General features: G+C 42.5%; 1 protein-coding gene across 1 annotated transcript in view; it reads left to right on the plus strand.

Annotated features, from left to right (window-relative positions):
• Positions 1–20294, plus strand: part of LOC109915327 (SH2B adapter protein 2) — a 125375-nt gene that overhangs the window by 12068 nt on the left and 93013 nt on the right. Inside the window, exon 2 of the mRNA XM_048612402.1 lies at positions 4007–4136. The gene's annotated coding sequence lies outside the window, so the exon portion shown is untranslated. The remainder of the gene's footprint in view (positions 1–4006; positions 4137–20294) is intronic.

The raw sequence follows: 20294 nt of genomic DNA on the forward strand, positions 1-20294 counted from the left end.
TCAGCTTTCCTGCTTGGCCTGCTGTGTTCATCCAGCTGTACACCTTGTTATCTCACCATTCTCCCTGTGCCGGTGTGGGTTTCCTCCCACAGTCCAAAGAAGTGCAGGTTAGGTGGACTAGCCATGGAAAATGCAGGGTTATAGGGATGGGGTGGGGTCTAGGTGGTATGCTGCCCGGAGGGTCGGTGTTGGACCCGATAGGCTGAATGGCCTGCACCACACTGCAGGGATTCTATGAAAGTAACCAACTGTGTGTGGAGTTAGAAGACATCAGTGGGATTTAAGTGGTTGCGCTGAATACAGATATCAAGTAGAAAAGGACGATATGGGTATGGAAATGAGGGAGGGGGACTGTAACATACTTGATCAGAGGGAGGAACCATTAGTGGTTTTAGTAGGATTGAAAATGGATACATCCACAGAATCTCAGATGAGATGTATCCCAAGCTGCTGTGGGAGGAGATTGCGGGGGCCGTGACATTAATTTTCAAATCCTTTCTGAGCATAGGAGTGGTGACATAGGACAAGGGGTTAGCTAATATGATGTCATTATTCACGAAAGGTGGTAGGGACAAATCAGGAAACAGGCCAGTGAGCCTGACATCTGGTTTAGGGAAACCGGCATTGAATATTTACTGCAGCCTCACGGTGCCAGGGACCCGGGTTCGATTCCACCCTCGATCCTCCTCATTAGCTCCACTATTGCCTATGACTGAAAATTCTGCATTTGTTTCATTTTGTGGACTTTAGCAGAAGTGCTGGATGTTGGGACTTTTTGTGTGGCATTTGCACATTCTTCCTGTGTCTGCGTGGGTTTCCTCCGGGTGCTCTGGTTTCCTCCCACGGTCCAAAGATGTGCAGGGTAGGTGGATTGGCCATGCTAAATTGCCCGTCGTGTTCAGGGATGTGTAGATTAGGGGTGTTATAGGGGGTTGGGTCTGGGTGGGATGCTCTGAGGGTTGGTGTGGACTTGTTGGACTGAAGGGTCTATTTCCACACTGCAGGGGTTCTATGAGAATACAAGAACTAAGGAGGCTGTGATGCAAGTGGTATAAATGTTAGGCCACAGCTGGAGTACTGTGTGCAGTTCTTGTCGCCACACTATAGGGTGGATGTGATTGTATTAGCGGTGATGCAGAAAAGATTCATCAGGGCGTTATCGAAACTTGAGCGATTCAGTTATGAAGAGAGAATAGATAGGCTGCGATTGTTTTCCGTAGACCAGGGAAGGCCAATCCCACATTTTTGTTGACTCCACACATTCTTTAGTATCCTGCACAGTCTAATCCCACTCTTTCCTCACCCTCACGCCCTGTACCTTTTTAATATTGCTCCCCCCACCCCCCATTCTAATCCTACATTCCTGCTCACCCCCCCCTCCCCCTTATTATCCCATCCAGTCTAATCCCACTCCTATCATGCCATTCAATATTGCTCTTTTTTTAATGCTATCAGTTCCCTTTTGAATCTCCAGGGAATACCAGACCTCTTTGCAAGGAATTTGTTTCTAACTTTGCCTTTAATTCTTCTTTGAATTAATTGCAATATGTGTCTTCACAGCCAGGCTTAGCAGCAGAAAGAATCTTGCAATTTTGAGCCTCCTCATTAGCTCCACTATTGTCTATGACTGAAAATTCTGCATTTGTTTCATTTTGTGGACTTTAGCAGAAGTACTGGATGTTGGGAATTTTTGTTTGGAGAGCAAGAAATCTCAAGGAGGTGGTTGTATGCACTGGGGACCGAGGTTTAACTCCCAGCATAGCAGGTGTAGCTGATGGGATTTGAATTCAAAGAATCTGCAATAGACAGATGACAATCATCATAAAAATCCAGCTTGTTCACTTAGTAACAGAAACCTGCGACCCTTACCCAGTCTAGCCTACATGTGTTTTCCGATCTGCAGCAATGTGGTGGACTCTTAACTGCCCTCCAGTGGCTGTTAAGGCCATTATAGAGTTATGTCAAACTGCTTAAAATATCTGAAAGGAATGAAACAAACGGAGAACCAAGTATCGACCTATTCACTAGAATCAACAATGATAAACTCAGTCTTGAAAGTCCTCCTTACTAACTTCTGAGGGCTAATGCTTAAACTGGGAGAACTGTCTCTCAAACTAATCTTCTGGGACAGCACTTTCCAAATCCATGATCGCTACTGAAGGCAGCAGATACATGGCAACACCATTACTTGTGAGCTCTCCTTGGAGTTACTCACCCGCCTGACTTGGCAATATATCACTATTCCTTCATTGTCACTGGGTCAAAATTCTGGAACTCCCTTCCTACCGGTGTTGTGGGGTAACAGCATGAGGGCTACAGTGGTTCGAGAAGGCATCTCGCCACCACCTTCTCAAGGGATGAGCAGTAAATGCTGGCATAGCCCAGTGGTGCCCACATCCCGTAACAAAACTTTTTATAAAAATAAAATTCAAGGTGATCTTACTGTTCTTTGACAATTTGAAGCTTAGAGACTGTTGGAAAGTGGAAAACATCGCAGCTGACAGCAAACATCTAAAAACAGTCAGAACATCATCTATTTTTCAGTGTTGGAGGTTAAGTATTGATCATCGATGCACTATCTGAAGATGGTAGTGAAATAGGATCTTTATATATACAACTGAGAGGACAATTGGGCAACTGTTTTAATTTCTTGTCTAAGAGGTAGCAACTCTGACAATGCAGCACTCCCTCTGTACTTTCATGTGGCATTTAACTAGATTTTTGTGCTTGTAAGTATTTAGTAGAATTTGAATTCACAACCTTCTGACTCTGAGGTAAGAATGCTCAATTGCATCTGACGCACAATATTAAATGGTAGCATTTAGGTATTGCTCATGATAATAAAGTAATGATACTTATCCAGGAGTTTCGGTGATAACTTGTGTATGTTCTACGTTGATGAATCTGTAGTGGCATGGCAGTAATATTGCATTGGTTTTGTTATTACTGTGATTATGGAAATTGTTTTATTTTGATAATGATACTCATACAAAAGTGGTAATTGGCTCTTTTAGCACCTGAAACTGTAAAATTAATAGAACAACTCCCAATGAGTATTATTTTGATGTATAAGGGACCTGGCCAGGCAATGTAGGAAACCGAGCCAGGTGTGATGACACTGTGTCTTTAAGAGGTGTGTTTTATCACATTTTTATTTATGAAGAAAGGTTGAGACAGGTGATGAGCAGTCTGCTCCAAAGCCAAGAAAGTAAATAGCTTGTCAGGCCTTGGGGTTTTTTTGAAAAGTTAGAACGTTAGAATCAACCTGAATGGTTGGGGTCAAGCTCCCACAAAACCAGGATTTTTAGTAGTAGTTGCTGCTGGGATCTTGAAGCTGGGTGTGGAAGCTATTTTTCCTTTCTGTTACAGCTAAAAGCTGGGGTTCTCTTCTTGCTCTAGAATTGCATGTCAGACAATTAATTTTACTGAATTTGCCTTTGCCAAGGGTCTGTTTATGAGATGTTATTATATTAGAACAGTTACTATTTAGGAGTTAAGTATCTATTATTCTGTTAAATTTTCCAATACAGTTAAATATTCTAACTTTTTTTTTGCATATTTTAAGTATAATGTATGAATAAAGTGTGTTTTGTGTCAAGACTGGTAGTTTGGCCAATCAAATCACATCTGGAATGCAACGCCTGGCACTTGCCTTTAAAATGAGAAAAGTTATGATCTAGGCTATCTTGTTAATGTTTTGAAGGGGGTTGGTCTGGTCCATAACACAAGAAACTGTTTTATTAGAAACAATCAGTGCTTATGCTTCCTTAAGTACTTTCAAACTTACCTATGAGTGCCCATTAGGTGGGTGGGGCAACTTGGCGGTTTCTCAGCCTCCACCACTGAGTGCTCCCTCACTCATGTATACATTCAACCTCAACAGAAGCATTGCATCTAAGACAACTGTGTGATGCCTGGATGGGTGGCTATCACTATGCTGACTAAAGCTACTGCCACATCTTTTCTTGGGAACTAGAATGCCTCACTTCTTATGTTTTAATTACAGGACAAGGCATCCCACAATAATAGTGACAGAAGGAGGAGGCCTTTAATATTGAACCCCACAGGACTGGGGGAAGACCCAGAAATGCTTGTAAGCATGGCCGATGGAGAAGTAGAACAACTGCATCCTCGAGGTTTGTAAGTTCATTCCCACCACTTGCTGATGACTGTATACACTGAAGCAACACAAACTAGGAACAGGAGCAGGCCTTTCAGACCCTCCTCAAACCTGCTCTGCCCTCCAATAAAATCATGGCTGATCTGATTACTCCATGTTCTCACCTACTCCCGAGATGATGGCCTAGTGGTAATATCTCTGGACTATTAATCCAGAGACCCAGGTTCTGGGGACCTGGGTTTGAATCCCACCATGTTTGGTGGAAGTTGAATTCAATAACCTGGAAATGAGAGGCCAATGGTAATCATGAAACCATTGCCAATTGTCAGGAAAAACCTTTCCGGTTCATTAATATCCTTTTAGTGAAGGGAACTGCTGTCCTTACCTGGTTTGGCTTAGATGTGACTCCAGACCCCAGCAATGTCATTGATTCTTAACTGCCCTCTGGGCAATAAATGCTGGACCAGTCAGTGGTGCCCACAATTTAAAAAAAAAATCAATTACATCTCCATTTCAATGGTTACGTTTCCAACATCTCAAGTGTCTCCACGTGATAACTTTTCAATCCTGAAGAAGTGCACTACACACAAATGGCTTTAATATCCTTTTGTATAGTGTTGTGGAACTCCAAAAAGTCATCGTTGCTGTGAGTCAATTGACTGAGATAGTAGATGTTGCATAAGAGAGTCCAAGGATAAGGAATAAAAATATGCTAAATGGAGTTAAGATGTAAATTGACCATTATCCAATTAAATTGTGAAACAGGTTCTTGGGGCTGAATGACCTCCTACTGCTTTTATATTCCTATAGCATGATATTTTCACACAGCCATCTGAATATAATTGTAGTTAATAACTTTTATTTCTAAAATCTCTTATTCTGACTTCACATAACTCTTTAACTGTTAAGCGATATGTAATAGTACTGTTAAGAAACTGGAGAAATATTAGCATGATTTATAAAGACTGGAGGTACCCGCTGTAACACTGATCTGGAGTTGGAGTGTGTGGGGCTGAATTCCCTTGCATTGAAGGCAGTGCAGTGTCGACATGTTGTCTGCCTGTGTTGATCTTTGTCTGAGGCATTCCACTTTCTTTAGGCATCAATGATCTATTTGTGTCATGAACTATTTTAAACACAACACCCAGTCCAAATCTTTGCTTTGTTTTTGTGTAATCCTCTGTACTACATTTAACAACATTTGATCTGGTATATGATCACAGACCAGACAGCTCCTGTTTACAATCTGTCCTTTAGACTCCAACTCTTTGCAGTGTGCCTGGCTAACTGATATACAGATGATTGGTGTTTTAATTGTAGCATGCACAGCATGAGTGGGAGAAATTGCAGCTAAACTGATTTTATTACATCAGCTGACTAACAAAGGGGCCATTCACTGGGATTATCTTTAAAACAATCAATCTGAATGTTCAGTGTTAACTGCTCAGTAGAAGTTGAATATGGCTATAATGCTCAGTCATTACTGAAAACAGTTTGCACATAGCCAATTTTGGGCCTTGAGTCAATCTTGCTGGATCTCCTGAAACATTTTGGTGAACAGGACAGCAATATTTGTCATTGTGTTCCTACAAAACCTTCAGGTAAGTGCTCAGGGGAGAAATGGGGCAATGGAGGGAGGACTCCAGCGGAGTCAGTACTGGTCCTTGGCTAGAAAATTTCCTGACCGCTCTGCTCCACATTCCACTATGTTCCAAACTTGTGCCTGTCAAGTTTCCTGTAAGGTTAGGCATTATGCATTTTTTTTTGAAAGTAACTGTTGCATTGGGTTATGGGTGGAGAAGTAATAATAATGCTGCCACTAATTTTCCTTTCTATGCTATGTTTGCTTATCAGTGGATAATTAGAGGATAGATCACAGTGAGTCTTAGCAAGAAGATCACTAGTTTTACATGAGGTAATTTTGTGCATGCTAGTAATAGATACAAGTTACATTGTCCAACTTCTGACGATCAACAGCCAGAGATGACTGATCTGTCTCCATAAGAGCTGCATGCTAGATTGCCTGATTCTTCATCCCAAGGCTGTGTGACATTATCATATTGGGTGGAACTTAATGCAACTTCAATATTAACTCTCTCAGAACCATTACCTTGTACAACATCTCCACACAAGCATTTTTTTCCCTCTACAGTTAACATCTATACGCTTGTGTATAAGCACTAACCATTTGTTCCCATCTTCTTCCAAGTCTCTAGTTTCTTAAATGCAGGCTCTCTGGAGGTTGCACAATTCATCCAGAACACATTCCCTTAATTGGAATATCTGTAACTCTGTGGCTTGAGAATAATTGATCTTGATTCTGATCTTGTACATGATCACAGACCGGACAGCTCTTGCTTAAAACCTACCCTTTAGATTCCTACTCTTTGCAGTGTGCCTGGCTAACTACTATACAGATGATTGGTGTTTAATTGTAGCATGCACAGCATGAGTGGGAGAAATTGCAGCCAAACTGATTCAACCTCTGTGTAGCTCAAACCTCCAACCCTGGCAACATGCTTTGTAAATCTTTTCCAAACCCTTTCAAGTTTAACAACATGTTCCCTATAGCAGGGAGACCAGAATTGAATGCAGTATTCCAAAAGTGGCCTAATCAATGTCCTGTACAGCCACAACATGACCTCCCAACTCTTATACCCAATGCACTGATCAATAAAGGCAAGCATACCAAACACCACCTTCACTATCCTGTTTACCTGCAACTCCACTTTCGAGGAACTATGAACCTGCATCTCAAGGTCTCTTTGTTCAGCAATGCTCCCCAGGACCTTACCAAGAAGTCTGTATGTTTCTGCTGTTTTGCTTACTCTTTGTGCTGGCTTGTCACAGACCCCTCTAGACTACTTAAAGTGAATTGGTTCTGTTGCTCTTCTCCTCTCAGGAACTTTCTGCTTTCTGCTTCCTACATAACTTTGGAGAAAGATATTCAAATTAATTTTTCTTTGGACATTAAGAAATTTGACAAAAAATATCAAAAATACAACAGGGCGTAGAGCTGGATAAACTCAGCAGGCCAAGCAGCATCAGAGGAGCAGGAAAGCTGATGTTTCGGTTTCTGAAGAAGGTCCAGACCTGGAATATCAGCCTTCCTGCTCCTCTGATGCTGCTTGGCCTGCTGTGTTCATCCAGCTCTACACCTTGTTATCTCAGATTCTCCAGCATCGGCAGTTCCCACTATCTCAAAAATACAACAAATCTTTTCTGCCTCTTTTGACTTCAAAGCTCTACAGGCACGCTTTTTTTTTTAACAAAAACTAATCTGCTGAAATCATTCATTAAATTATTGACCGATTCCCCTGGATGCTGAGCTTTTTTTTTTGGCAAGTCTTGCCCTTTCAAGAATTTTGTTTGGTCTCTAGGCTGACTGAATCTGTTCAAAAACATCTGTGCCTTCTTTGTTATTTTTGCGATTAGTAACATCATAGGACACTGTTAATACTATCGTGTCATGACTTGTTCAGCTTCAGACTTGGGTTTCAAAATTAATCACTATCTGTTTGTCACAAATTTTCTCTAAGGTGTCCAATCCTGTGTTCTGTTTGGCCAGTCTTTGACACTGAATCTGTTTGGAAGTATTATTTCTTCATACATTACTTCTTCCAATGTTTAGATTTTTTTTTTTCCCTTTTGAAAATAGACATTTCCTATTTTCCATGACCCACTTGCACAAAATTTAAATAAAGACCTGTAGTTATCATCTTAATTCTTGGTGACAATATTCTGGTTTTAAAATTTGAATGTTCCAACATTCCAAAAATCTTAAGATTCTTCCACTTTCTTCCTCTGTTAGAGTCGTTCTTCAAATCTTTTACAATTTCCCTTTTTGTTCTATGAAATAAATTCCCATTTCTCTGATACGGTAGCCTTACAATAAATTAATTTTCAGGCCTTTGTTATATGGAGCCCACTTGTGATTAATGTCAATGTTTGCCTTGCAGGGTAGGTATACCCTTTTCCCTCCTATCCTTTCCAGCCTATTGTGTTTGCACTGTTATTGTACCTTTTGCCCCTTCCTGTCAATCTCTAGCTTTACTTCTGGAGCTTCCCTCTCTAAGGACTCTGTCTTTTCCCAGCATGGCTAGCTTGTACTTCCTTCCTAGCCTGCACTGATTTTCTTGTGTTTCTTACCAACTCTGAAATGCAGATCATCTTCTGGCGTTTTCATTCTGCTGCCCCCATGAGTGCTGTGAACTGCTTGTTGGATTTGTGCCTCAGTTGCTGACTGGCTGTTTGGGTCTTCATAAAATGGTAATGTTCCTAGTGTTAAATTCTTCGGAATTTTTATTTTCAGCAATCCTGCCCACTACTGATCACCATATTGTATTGGGCTCTAGATGATTGAAATATAGTACTGCCACTGGTCAGTATGTCTCTTGAGTCAAAAGGCCTGCCTTATTGTCAGTGGTGAGGGTAGATTACTGGTGCATCTTAATCAGAAAAGGCACTTGTTCAATTAACTAACTTATTGTTGTTTTAGATAACAGCAATAGCGGGAATATTGCTTAAATTTTTTTCAGGGTGTGGACCTCTGAGGCCTATGCATGGCATTGACCTCTAAAACCAATTAGTTTGACTTTGGAAGAGTTGCACAGCTTAGAGGCAACATTGACAATAAGTGCATGTTACATTGACTAGTTAAGCCTGTTTACTTAAAATGATCAGGAGCCAGAGGTGGACATGTCTGTCTTCATTGAGACCTCCTTCTAGATCCTTCACCCAAAGACTGTGTGTAACATCATCAGATTGGGTGGAGCTTAATACAACTTCGACATTAACGGTTTTAGAACCATGACCTTGCACAACAGTACCAGCCTGGCACAGAGAATTTGAATGATGCATATGGCATCAAACAGGCACAAGGCCTCTGTTTGTATAAACAAAGAGAGGAAATTTTGATTCACCTGCACACCTTAGTTTTTTTAAAAAATCTTTTACAGATGCCTGGTGTAGCAAATGCATGCTCTTCTTTCAAGACCCATCGTATAGAGAAACGTTGTACATTTTAACTGGTAAGGGTATCATAAACTCCAATAGAAACATTTGGACAGTGAAAATCAATAGACCGGGACTTCTGGCACCTGATTACTTAATCATGTCATTTAATGTTGATGATATGGTTGGTGAACTGAAGACTCCTTTGTTGTGATTATCCCAGGAATGTCACATTTCCCTTCACCGTTACTGTTTCCGCAATGTTTCTCGAACCATGCCGGAAACACCACAACTTTTCACGGCCCAGGTTGAGAAGTGGAACTGGAAGCTGTGCAGCAGTGAGAGGAGGCAATGTCTATTTATAATTCCCACTTATCTCTGCAGCTGGAAAAAGGCAAAGGCTTTAATGATGGTGCCAAGAAACACAGACATGACTGATAATATCTGAAACTGGAGGAAAGTTAATTACAGCACCGTCTGTGTTTCCAGTCTCTTATGCCCAGAATATTCCACTATTCCCACATTGATTTAATTTAAATAAGTTGTGTTTAACCTGAAATATCACTGTGTTCAAATATTTACATAATTTTCATTCATTTTCTTTCATTCAAATTAATGAAAATTAGCTTTGGTTCTCATGGGGTTGCAGATTGAAAGATCAGTAGGAACTAGTAAATCTCCCCTTTCAAGTCAACATTGAGCATGTGTCCTTCCATTGGGTGAAGCCCAGTTCCTCTCTAGGGAGGCAATGGCCTAGTGGTATTATCACTAGACTATTAATTCAGAAACTGAGTTAATGTTCTGGAGACCTGGGTTCAAGTCCTGGAAGGAAGGATTTTGAATTTAATACATAATCCTGGAATTAAAGATGACCATGAATCCATTGTCAATTGTTGGAAAAAACCCATCTAGTTCACTCATCCCCTTTTAGGGAGGGGGAAACTGCCATTCTTACCTGGTCTGGCCTGCATGTGACTCAACCCACAGTAATGTGGTTGACTCTGGCACTTAAATGCCCTCTGGGTAATTAGGGATGGAAAATAAATGCTGTCCTGGCCAGCAAACCCCTGTCCCATGAGTGAATAGATAAAGAAAATCCATGCATTCTCAACACTTGGCAAGTTAGTTCCCAGTTTGAAGTGCAAAGATGTTGAGCATATGTCTTTCCTGTGAGTCTGATATCACACTGTATGAGATTAATGTGGACTTTTCTTTTGTAAGCTCATTTGGCTGCCTAATGCTTGCTGCTGCTGTTATACACTCTGACAACAAGAACCAGCTAACAGTAATTGAGCAATAATCTTTTCTCTCAATGTTATGTGATGTGATATTCCTTCCCCTGTCCCAGGCTGAATATTGTACCATGCAAACACTGTTGTATGGGACCATTTCTAGGCTGAAAGTGGTATTTCCATAAAGTGCACTGTTATTCATTAAACTTTTGGGCACTAGTCTAGTGCAGTGAAATAAATTTCTGGGTGAGATCTCAAGTGGGAGATATTCTTGCCTTGTGATGTTGGTCATTTATGATGTGCCTGAGGTGTCTCCATTGACTCTCCAGCTAGAAGCAAACACAAACAAACTGCTGGTTAAAAATAGACCAAGGCACTCCATTGGTTCATCATCTACTATACTGATATCATGAGACAACGACTGTGGAATTGTTGACTCACGACAGCAGTTCATCTACAACAGACTTGGACATGAGGGGCTGGATTTTACGGTGGGCATTAGGATTCTGTCATTTGACCCATGTGGAGCTCTTGACTTTCCCCGTCTTGTTAGCATGCCATCTGAACAATGTTTTGGAAGGTGGCCTGCAACTGGTCACTTGTTGCCCTATTAGGTTGGCAGGTATTGTTATATCACACTCAGTATGTTTTTAAGAAATATGTTCATGATATCATTACCGTATCATAGTGTGCAACCCAAGCATATAAAAATCTCCCAACCCATCTTACTGCTGACCATCTGTAGCATGACCATGCTATCAGAAGAATGCTTCTCTGACCATTTAACTTTGGTGGCAAGCTTCTAGAAACAATTATTTGGGATAGAAATAGTAGTCACATGGAAAAAGAGGTTGATTGGTAAGATTCAGCACAAATTTCTAAAGGGGAGATTTTGTTTAACTTGCTGGAGTTTTCTGACAAGCTAACAGAAAACATAGATAAGTGTAAAGCTGTTGATGTGGCATACACTGATTTTCAGAAGTGTCACACAACAGACTTGAGGAAAGTTCTAGGTTATGGTATAAAAGGGACAGTAGTAATGTAGATACTAGGGATAGTGAGGGATAGGAAACAGAAATTCGTGGTTGATAAATATTTTTCAAGCTGAAGGAAATTTTGTAGTCCAGTTCCCCAGTATCCAAACTTGGAAGTGTTGTAGAACTGAGAACAACAAGGTGAAACTCGGAAAAGACGTTGACAGTTTGGAGTGTACAGATAGGTGGCAGGTGAGGTTCAATGCACAGAAGTGTGAGGTGATGCACTTTGGTAGGAAGAACATTATAAAATAGAGGGTACAATTCTAAAGGGGGTGTAGGAACAGAGGGACCTGTGTGTATACGTACATTGGTGAAAGTGGCTGGACAGGTGCAGACAGCAGTAAATAAAAGTGTCCTTGGCTTTATCATTAGAATATGTGAGCAAGGAGATGATGTTGAACTTGTGTAAGGCACTTGATAGACCTCCGCTGGTGTATTGTGGGCGACGCATTATTGGAAAGATGTGAATGCAGTGGAGAGAGCGCAGAAGCGATTTATAAGTATGATTCCAGTGATAAGGATAGATTGAAGAAGTTGGGGACTGTTCTCCTTGGAGAGAAGGTTGTAAGAAGCTTTGAGTGGGCTGGATAGAGTAGATAGGGAGAAGTTGTTACTACTCCATTAAAGGAACACTGAGAGGGCATAGATTTAAAGCGATGTGCGAATGAAGCATAGGTTATGAAGAAAAATAGCATTTTCACACAGCGAGTAGTTTGGCTTTGGAAAGCACTGCCTGGAAATATGGTGAAGGCAGGTTAAATAAACTAAATGATTGTTTGGATAGAAATAGTGTGCATTTAGTGTGAGAAATAGCAGAAGACCGGCAGTAGGTAATGATACTAGTTTAAAGAACCGGTGTGGATACAGTGGGCTGAGTGGTCTCCTTCTATATTGTAACCATTAGTTCAATATTAGTCCAGACATTGCTGTGCCTGAGAATTTAATGTTGGTAATTAATAGCTGGTTGCAATAAATGTCTGTTGGATTCTTCAATATCATACTATTCACACCCAGTTTCTTAATGCATTCATAAGCATTGCAGCATCGGGTAATGGAATTTGCCAGAGGTAATCCCCTCATCAGGTAGACAGCCAGTGTCAATCAGATGGCCCTCAGCAGTGTCCAGCTGGCAGCTTCACTGAGAGAGATGGGCATGACTAAGGCAGGCAGTGGAATGTGAGGGTACCTTAACATGGGGGCACCTTCAACAACCTGCATTGAGTTAGAAACCGAAAGGGCCTGAAGCTGGGGCTGGAGCTAGGTTGGTGGACAAAATCCTGCAGAAGAATCTGTTCACAGACAGAGCTGTGGCCTTTAATCCCTGCAGCATTGTGATTGCAGCATGGAGCTCCAGCCAAGTGGTCTGCAGCCGGTTAAACCAGCAGCGTCTGCTCATGTTGTGGACATGCTGCTCGGATGGGTATACAATACAGCACTGGCTCCAAATGGCTTCTCACTGGGGCCTTCATATCATAACTGGCTGCTGACAACTGGAAACACTGCCCAGAGTAACAAATGCAGTTGAAGTTATCACAATATGGCCTTCCCGAAATCCGTTTTCCCTGCACCCCACCCCCCCCATCCACTTTCAACTCCAAAAGGCCAGGAAATCCAGCTCCAGTGAGGGAGAGAATTGGGATCTTACAGCTACAGTAGCTATATGTAAACAGGAGTGGTTGGGCTCTCTGTCTAAACTCCCTCGACAACTGAGATTAAGTTGAAATAAGAATGGAATGTATCTCTTATGAGTGGCTGAGACTGGGGTTGGGTTTGGGAAGTGCTATAAGACTGGCAGAGTGATACACTGGAGCTGTGAAAAATGTTGTGTTTTACAGCTGTAAAACATCTGGCCCTGTCTGTTCACCAGCTTTCAGAGATCCCCAAGGGTGTCTTTCCTCGCAGCCACAGCAAGTGTTTCTGAGCACCAAGCGGCATCTGCCAACTTTACAATTGAATGAAGGAACAGTAGAAGGAAGTGAGAGTTAGCCAGAAAGAGGAGTTCCTTTTTAAAATAATCCCTTCTCCCTTATGGGATTACAGAGCACATAGATTTCTTTGTGATCACCAAAGGCAATGGGATAACTGGCCAGGCATTGGCACCTGTTAATACACCTACAAAGGCGCCAGTCCTCATCTACTGCTGCCACCTTTAACTATCCTGAGCACTTTTGGGCCCGAGCTGTAATTTTAATTCCCTTGGCATGGGTGTCTGCTCTTCATATTGTGTTCAGCCAAGGGGCTGACAGAAATGCAAATACGCTGATTGATAGTGGAGCCAATGCTGTTTTTGATTGTGAAACAGAAGTGTGCTCTCTACAGTCCAATGCTGACTTGTGGAAACAGTTTTAACTGAAGCTGCTTACTGGGGCACACTCAGGTGTGGGTGTAACACTCTTCCAAAGGGCACGAACACAGATATAAAGCAGCATTTCATCCTATCCCACGGCCTGGCATGTCTGGTGACAGTAACCTCTCCTGTGTGAGACTGCCACACTCGATCCTGAGTAACATGGGTAGTTTAAAGAAACCAATTATACACTAACAAGTGACCAATATGTGTATTATAGAAGCGCTTCAATTTCTATTGCAATTTTAAAATACTCCGTTAAGAGCAAAGTGCTTTGGATGCTGGAGATGTGAAATTAAAAATGAAGTGCTGGAAAAGCTCAGCAGGCCCTGGGAGCATCTGCAGCAAGAGAATTAGTTAATGATTCGAGCCCCAAAATGCTTCTTGTTTGAGTCTCTCAAATATTCGAGGAATTTCCCAACTTCTCAGCTAGTATGACAGTATCATAGTATGGGGTGGGATGTCATCTTTTGGATGGTGCATTAAACCAATGAGCAGCTTTCTCCATTGGATTATATTGAAGCAGGGAGTCCTCCCAGCCTCTTGCCCTCAACGAGCACCTAAAACAGATTTTCTAATTATTTGTGCACCTCTCTTATATTCCAATGGGAAATGCATATCAAAAGTGCTTCATTTGTTGTAAAACCAGGCAGAGCACCCTGATAACATGAATAATGTGTTATACATTTTGTCCTCATCTGTTTGGAGTGATATTATCTCATGTTTTCAGTAAAACCGTATTGTGACTAAGGATAGAAGCTAAGGCACCAAGGGTTGATTTTTACCAAAAATTAGCAAAGTGTCAATCTCTGAGGGGAGGGGAAGCTGTAGGTTCATGACGATTTCCCTTGGTGACCTCTGGTGAGTTTCCTCACTCGATTCTCCATGGCTCACTTCATTATATATGCACCATGACTAGTCAATGCCTCACTAGTGCCATCCTGCACTCACCAAGGACAGAGGTACTCGGTAATGCCGGTACATCCCAGAATTGGTGCTGCCAGCATCCGATTTCAACCCCACTTGGGCACCAGGTCACTGTTGCAGTGTGGGAAGAATAACTAACTGCGGAGATAGCTGGCAAAGGCAGGTTGCTGCCAGGGACTTGGAGCTCTTGGTGTACAGGGTGCTGGAGAGGTGGGGGCATCCTCTCTCCTCAAGGACTGCCAGAGGAAACCACAGCACCAGAACCTGCCAGCCTGCTCTGAAGCTGCCCCCAGGTTAGTGTGGTATCCATGGTCCAGAGAAAAGCCTAGCAGTGGCACTGTCGGGGTAAATGCCATCTATCTGCTACTTCACATTCCCTCAAACCCCACTGTTGCAGCCATCACCCACCAAGCCTTGTGGTCCACCACATTAAACATTGCATGCAATGTCCTCTCTTAATGGCTTTCTTCCACCACATTCCCCAAACTATCAACCTTCTCTACTCTCCATGCTTCCTACTTACTAAGGACACCTCGCCACCTTCTCACCACCACCCCCTCTCTCCTGCACCAAAATATCCACTTCCATCTCACTCAGTCCCTGTCCACTGTCTCATTCCAGCATAGGACTGAAAGAACCGAGGTGCCTGACGTTTGTCTCCTCCTCTTTTTCCTCCCACTCCGTCATGACAGGAAGATCCTTGAGCTCATGGGAGAGGATGGGGACCGCTTGAGGAGATGCCAAGACTTCTACGTCCCAAGTAAGATTCATTGTTGAGTGCTGTACTGCTCTATGTATTCTTAACATCCTCAAGATTCCACCTCTGTTTCATGGCTCAGTCCCCCTCTTGTATTCTGAGGGCACCAATGACTGGGTGGCACAGTGGCTCAGTGGTTAGCACTGCTGCCTCACAACGCCAGGGACCCGGGTTCGATTCCACCCTCTGGTGACTTTGTGTGGAGTTTGCACGTTCTCCCTGTGTCTGTGTGGGTTTCCTCCGGTTTCCTCCCACAATCCAAAGGGCTGCAGGCTAGGTGGATTGGCCATGCTAAATTGCCCGTAGTGTTCAGGGATATGTAGATTAGGTGGGTCATAAGGGGATGGGTCTGGGCGGGATGCTCCAAGGGTCGGTGTGGACTTGTTGGATCGAAGGGCCTGTTTCCACGCTGTAGGGATTCTATGTAACGACATCCACGCAGTCTCGACCCAGAGGAGAGTAGTCCCTGCAGCCACCTCTCCTCCTGCACCTCTGAAAAAGAAGCACAAATGCCCTCCACGGAAGCATTGGCAAGGCTGCCTCCTGCACTCTCCTCCAACTCATACTGCCACTTTGAGTGGTGTATTTTTTTTTTGAGATTCAAGTTGGGAGCACACACTAGCAGTGAAGTGCTCACTACATCTCTGCAGCTGGCTAAGGAAGAAATGCCCCATGCCGCTGGCACTCAGGACTGCCAGAGACCAGGAACCCAATACACCACAGGCAGGAGAGGAACCTGTGGTGTGGGCCATTAATACCTTGGCAAAAATGCACAAGGAGGCACAAGAGCAACAGGCAGCTTAGTACATGCAAGTGGATTGAAGGTTGGAGGACTCCACCAACATTATCTGCATAGTACTACCTCCAGCATGCATGTGTCTGGCTGTCTCCATTGGCAGGTCTGAGGGTGACATGGAGAGCCAGGTCTAGCAGTATTGCTGTCTGCCTGGTATGACACAGCACTGCACTCCATCAGTTATTGAGCAAGGCGACAGGGGACCTAACTCCAGGTGTCCTTTCCTCACAGGATGCAGGCTGACCAGGGTCATCCATTTAAAACTCCAAAGCCAAATGATTCCATTATAGGATGGGCTGTTTGTGCTCAGCAGTGACCCTGGGATTTTGAGCCAGATGTAGTGGGAGGGCAAAGAAACATAAATCTCCTTGGGTGGCACAAGTGAGACTTCATACATATACAAAGTGAGAATATAAATTCACTTTTCAACACCAGATGTGTGGGCAATTGTCAGTTTAGCTGCAGCTACAAGAATGAAGCTAGAGAGGTTAGTCATCCTTAGCACCACATGATGTTCTAACTCTCTGAAGAATAGTTATTGTTTCCATATTTGTTGTGATTGAATGAGGGAGCATCATATGTTGAGAAGTTTCCATTAGTTTGTAACCTTAACATTAAACAATAGGAAAGTGTACAAAGATGAAACTGGTGAACTATGTTTGCTGTTGGGATTACACAGGGCCACAGGCCTCCACAGCGTCAAGACATTTACAGTCAGCAAAAAACGATTTCAAAGAACAGGACAGCACAAGAACAGGCCCTTTGGCCCACCAAGATTACACTGATACATGACACCCTTCTAATCTAAAAACCTTTTGCCTCTATACGGTCCATTACACGCACTTCCCTGTCTATTCATGTATCTGTCAAGATGTCTCTTAAATGTTGTTATTGTATCCACCTCCTCCACCACCTCTGGCAACACATTCCAGGCACTTACCACCCTCTGATTTTAAAAAAGAACTTACTTCTCACATCTGTTTTAAACTTATCTCTTTTTACCTTAAACCTATGTCCCTGAGTAATGACATTTCCACCCTGAGAAAAAGACTCCACCTATCTGTTCTATCCATGCCTCTCGTAATTTTATAAACTTCTGTCAGCTCACCCTCATCCTTCAACATGCAGGTGAAAATAAACAAAGTTTGTCCAATCTCTCATACCTAATACTCTCCAAAGCAGGCAACGTTCCGGAAAATCTTTTCTGTACCCTCTCTAAAAAGCTCCACATCCTTCTTATAGGCTGGCGACTGGAACTGTACACATTATTTCAAAGGTAGCCTAACTAAAGTTCTCTACAGCTGCAACATGACTTGCCAATTTTTATACTCTATGCCCCAACTGATAAAGGCAAGCATGCCATATGTCCTCTTGATTACCTTATCCACTTGTTTCCATCCTTCTGTATGTTGATGCTACTAAGGGTTATGACAATTACTGCATACTTCCCTTCTGTATTAGACCTTCCAAAATGCATTACCTCACATTTGTAGAGTCAGAGTTGTACAGCAAGGAAACAGACTCTTCAGTCCAACTCGTCCATGCTGACCAGATATCCTAAACTGCTCAAAGATTCTTATCAAAGCTTGATCCATTGAACACTTCACTGTTGTTCAGGTTGAGGTTTGTGCATGTGTGAAAGGCCTGAGTAACTGGCTCAGAAGTTGCTTCGCTACAAGATTCCTATGTTGTACAAATCAATAGAATCAGTTTGTACTGAAGAGAAAGATACTCAGTCCTGTTACAGCAGCCAGTCAATGGGAGGCCTGTTCAACAGGAAGTCCCAGAAGAACCTGCCTTTTATTATTGGTACTGAAGGGAATGACTAAATTACTTGACAATACAGTCTGTTTCTTGGGCAATTTTGGACTATCTCATCACGTTTCCTTGGTATCAGCTGTTTGCTGACTAATGTGTTTTGATTCATAGATTTCTTTTTTCCCCCAAATCTAATTTGTAGTTTAAGGGGAGGTGATGACTTAGTGGTATAATTGTTAGGCTATTAATCCAGAGACCCAGGTAATGTTCTGGGGATCTGGGTTCAAATCCCACCATGGCAGATGGTGGAATTTGAATTCAGTAGAAATCTGACCCTACTTAAAGAGTCTCACAGCATGGAAACAGACCCTTCGGTCCAACTCATCCATGCCGACCAGACATCCCAATCTGACTAGACTCATTTGCCAGCATTTGGCCTGTATCCCTCTGCACCCTTCCTATTCATGTACCCATCCAAATGCCTTTTAAATGTTGTAATTGTACCAGCCTCCACCACTTCCTCAGGCAGCTCGTTCCATACATGCTCCACCCTCTGCATGAAAATGTTGCCCCTCAGGTCCCTTTTAAATCTTATTCCTCTCACCTTAAACCTGTGCCCTCTGGTAGGCGAATCTAAAACTATAGGAAAATGACCTTCGCTGGTCACCCTATCTATGCCCCTCCTGATTTTATAAACCTCTGTAAGGTCACCCCTTAAACTCCTGATGCTCGGGGGGGGAGAAAAACCTTGGCCTATTCAGCCTCCACCTAGTGATCAAACATCATTAAATTTTTTCTGAACCCTTTCAAGTTTAACCCCATCTGCCATTTCTCTGACCAGGTTTCCAGCCTATCTACATCCTGCTGTATCCTTTGACAATCCTCTTCATCCGCAGCTCCCCCAGTCTTTGTGTCATCTGCAAATTTACTCATCAGGCCACCTACATTCTCCTCTACTCCCTGTGGAATATCACTAGTCACAGATCTCCAGTCAGAAACACCTCTCCACTGATACTCTGTCTTCCATGACTAAGCCAGTTTTGTATCCATTTTACCAGTTCATTGTAGATCCCATGTGACTTCACCTTTTCTTTTAATCAACCTGCCAAGATGGTCCTTCTCATAGGCCTTGCTAAAATCCATGTAGACAGCAACTATCATCCTGCCCTCATCAATCATCTTTGTCACTTCCTCAAAAAACTCAATCAAGTATGTGAGACATGACCTTTCCCCCACAACATCATGCTGCCTATTGCTGATAAGTCCATATTTTTCCAAATGGAAGTAAATCCTAGCCTTCAGAATCTTCTCCAATAATTTCCTACCACTATCATAAGGCTCACCGGCCTGTAATGTCACAGATTATCCCTGTTGCCCTTCTTAAACAAAGGAACAAGCCATTGAACAAGGATCACCGAGAAGTCCTGGCCTGGGTTGTTTTGTCTGATTCTGCTGGGCTGTCAGGTGGTGTAAGTGCAAATGGTGAAAAACCAGTGGCCCCGGCTACTGTTCCTGTGGAACACCACTTCCATCATTTGTCAATTTGAGAATATAATGTTCACTGCCACTAATAGCCTTGGCTTCCTTTAGCCACTACTCAACTATCCATCCCTGACTGCACATACTTGTACCTTCATAATTCTGTTACAGGGTAACCTATCGAAGGCTCCGGTATTGGAACAAGGATTCATAAAGATGCCCCTTCCTCCTGTATCCGACATTCCATTTCAGAGTTAAAAGCAAGTTATAATAACATAATGTAATATAGTAGTTTCTTTTTGGGAATAGTATGTTGGTGAGGCAAAGCAGCCTCTCTGTGTACTGGTGAATAAAAATGCAGTGAAGATTTGACCTCCAAGCTGTAAGCTTGGAATGGTATTTATGAATTTATTGTGAATAACCAGCCTGATCTGGGAATGAAGTAGAATGGTATGAAAGGCAGGGTGAAAAACATGATCAGTGGTTTACAGTAAATTTGTTATGATTTCAAACATCTTTTGAATCTTAAGTTTATCTTGGAAAAAAAGTGGTAAAATGCTGGAAATACTCAGTAAGTATGGGTTCGATTTTAATCCTTCTTTCTCCCATTGGGAAACTGATAGCATCAGGTGTATGGTCTTGGTTTGATGCCCTGTCTGATTTTTGATGTGGTGGGTGTAAATGGAGAGCACCAATCTCATTGTATCGTGCAGTGAGGAATCTTATGAGTGATTGGGGTATGACGTAAACTGCAATGAGTTTTATAGGTTAGCACTGTTATCATGTCACCACACTCCAGGTATTGTCTTTCTGCAGTTCTGTACCAGTTTGACAGGACATCTTTTGTTTTTCACTTCTCCTAGAAATAAACTTCAATGTTTTGTTTGC

The sequence above is a fragment of the Rhincodon typus genome, chromosome 26, assembly GCF_021869965.1.
Source record: "Rhincodon typus isolate 14 chromosome 26, sRhiTyp1.1, whole genome shotgun sequence".
In the NCBI taxonomy this organism is placed as follows: domain Eukaryota; kingdom Metazoa; phylum Chordata; class Chondrichthyes; order Orectolobiformes; family Rhincodontidae; genus Rhincodon; species Rhincodon typus.